Raw genomic sequence first — 3356 nt, forward strand, 5'->3', positions numbered from 1 at the left:
TTAGCGATCTCTTCGATAATGAAATGCGCATCGTAACCCGAAAGATTGTGAAAGAACACCGGAATTATGAAGGAATTGTTGAAGTTTATATTGCAACGCGCATGAGCCGGACCCCTGTAACGTCCGGTTATGTGACAGTGATCGCGAACGCGCTGATCCTTCGGCTGGAATGACTCTCCGCATATGTGGCAACGATTCGCGTTCCAAAAGATACGCATCTCATCTGACGTAAGCGGCGGCATAGTCACGACCGCGCCCAGACTCTGCTTCGCGCGATGCGCAAGAGCGTTCAATTCCCGCGCGAACCACGCCACGCAATCCTCGCCGCGATACGATTTGTACGTCGTCGCATCCTCCTCTCGCACACATCGCACGTAATAGCCAACGCTAAACACTGTATGACGTTGATAGGCAAATCTGCTTCGCGATACACACTCACTCTCCTCTCGCTCCTTCTCCAAGGCGCACTCCAGATCGGCGTATACCACGTACGGAAGTCTCTCTTTTCGCTCGTAGTGACGAAAGCTGAGCCACTTGTTCTTCTCGTTCGGAAGAACGATCGCGCAGTTATTCATCCTTTCGCAATCCACGATGTGCTTGGACAATCCTTCATTCGAGTGAAAGTAATGCAGACATCTGGAAGTAATTTGATTATTAGTCTGCACTTCACATGTACTATCTCTCTCTCTCTCCCTCGTAATACTTACCGATCACAAATGTACTTCTTGTTTTTTCGATTGATCACCTGACTCCCGACTAATCGCGAAAGATTCCTTATCCACGCAAAATGGCCCACCTGGAAGCCGTATCGCGGATCCGACAGATAGAACAGATTTACGTGAACATCTCTTTTGCGTTCGGTGAGATACAGCGGAACGATCGTTCCATCCGGTTTGTCCTCCCTCGTGGTAAACACGTTGACAGATATCTCGTTCAGCCGTTCCAATTTTCCGATTTGTCGCAGATTCATAGGAAAGTTTATTCCATCGAGCCTCAACACCGTTTGAAAATCGGGATACCGATTCCATCTCGTGGGATTCGCCATGGTAGGATATAGACCCGCAACCACCGCCCGCGCGAAACATGCGTTATCCATCGATCGTACGTTCACGACCGCTTTCTTCTTTTTTACCTGTGGCGGCATATCAATCCAACAGCCCGCGCGCATAGGATTGCACATATTTACGTTGATCATTATATTCAGTATGCGCGACAGCGCCCACCCGCTGTCGCGCTCCTGAAACTCCTCCAATTTCGCCAATGTCGTCTCCATCGCCGTGTTGTACGATTCGAACAGATCTGCGGTGCGAAAGAGCTGTCGATTTTTCGTGACGATGCTCTTTACAGCGGTCTTTTCGAACGCAACGAATTTCCCATTGAACACCGTGTTGACTTTCACACAGTTGTGTCTTTCCAAATTCTCGCGTACCTTCTCCATCACCGTTTCTCCGACGTCCTCGAGAAATTCTCTAGGCTCGATGTAACGGAAATTGATTACCGCACCGGTGAATACCCGTCTCAGAAACGCAGTCTCCATCTCCACCCATCTGAATCCATCGTGACCGGCATCGCGACCGGCACCCGCACGAACTACGCGACCTCGCAGTTCGGTCCTCGCTCCCTCTAACAGCGCTAATCAAAGCGACAAGGGAATTGATCGTTCCGGTAGTATTCGGACACATGCGACACTCATGCCTCAACGATTCCAAACACTCCTCGCATCGACGATCCCACGCGCGATAATCGTCCTCGTCTACGACATTCGCCGCGTTCTCGATCAGCTCGCTCGCTTCGGTTTTTTCAGACATAATCCGCGTACCTCGCTTCGTTCTGGATATCTGAATCTCACTCTCTCTTGAATACGTACTTTTTCCTCATCGAGACACCATCTATTCGGTAGTATTCTACGCATATACGTCTGCGCTCGATTACTGAACCACAGCGTTGTCTCTATCCACAACTTTTCGTGCAAACAGTTTCCCGATCTTTCATTTCGCACATTAGACATGTTACATTTAAGTTCTTATATGTTCTATTGAAAGCATAGTGAAATAAACACTTGTCTGGTTCAAAGTAAAGCATCTCTCTTTCTTTCTAAGTATAAGATTGCCTGAACACTATCTACGATAAAATTGTCCGTACCACCTAAGTTATTATCTATGTATTATTTATTAATTTTACTCGTTTTATCTTTTTGTCCCCTCCGGACACTTTTATTTTATTTTATTTTTGTGTGACAAAGGCTCGTATGATATAAATCAGAATCAAGGAGAAAGGGCTCTGAACCGTGACGAGATGTACGTGTCAAATTATAAGATAATTTATTGTTAAACTAACATAAAGATTAACTTAAACGTTTCGGTCGAATTCTAGACCATCTTCAGTAATATACAATAATTTTATACAAAGTGTCGTGACGGTTTACATATTAAAACGCATATCGTGTACAACATTGTAAAAACGCAGGTTGAAATAAAGGCAATGTACCAAAATGAGTTGTAAGGAAAAAATATAAAATGGTTTTATAATTGGTAGGAGAAACAGAATTAGAATACGTACTTAGTAGTTATGTTGGAAATGCTGTGAACTGGATCAATTTGGTCAGCATGGTCGTAGCAAGGTAACTTGGCAAATGGCACGAGAATTATATTACAGTAAGAGAAGGAAGTAGGATGTACGAGAAAAGGGGGGAGAAAGAGAGGAGGAGTGGGGGGAACAATTATTTAGGAGGAGGGAGTAGGTTTAAAATAGGCAGGTATTCTTCGGATAATAGTTCAGTATCAGATTGTATGTTCAGAGAATTGACCTGTCTTTTTATACACATATGTATATAAATATATTCTAATTTTAATCTTCATGGCTTTCGGATGGTTGCCGCGTCCGTTTGCAGTGTGGTGCCGACGTTTCGCAGGCGTTGCAGTCTGCTTCATCAGGGCTGGGAGACTCTGAGCTCCCTCGCGTTGCGCTCGTCCTTTTATACTCGTTCTTGGGGGGAAGGGAGGGGGTAGTCAGGGGGGCGTGGTCAGAGGGAGGGGAGTCAGCCAATCCCGGCTGACGGAGGGGAGTCAGAGGGAGGGGAGTCAGCCAATCCCGGCTGACGGTTTTTTAAAAAACCGGGAGGGCGGTGTGCCATATCGGGCTCACCTGATAGCCTTTGTCGCGATTAAGATTGTCAGGGTGTTTCAAGATTTCTATGCCTTCGCGGTGTTTTCGTGCGAAATAGCTTTGGGACGGGGCCAGCATGGTGGCTTTGTCGAACTGGATGGCGTGTCCGGTCTCAATCTTGTGTTCGGCTAGAGCTGATTGTGAGAAGTGGCCGTATTTGGCACATCGCTGGTGTTCTTTGATTCGTGTAC

The sequence above is a fragment of the Vollenhovia emeryi genome, unplaced genomic scaffold (genome assembly GCF_000949405.1).
Source record: "Vollenhovia emeryi isolate VEMERY1.0 unplaced genomic scaffold, V.emery_V1.0 DF940534.1, whole genome shotgun sequence".
Classification (NCBI taxonomy): Eukaryota; Metazoa; Arthropoda; class Insecta; order Hymenoptera; family Formicidae; genus Vollenhovia; species Vollenhovia emeryi.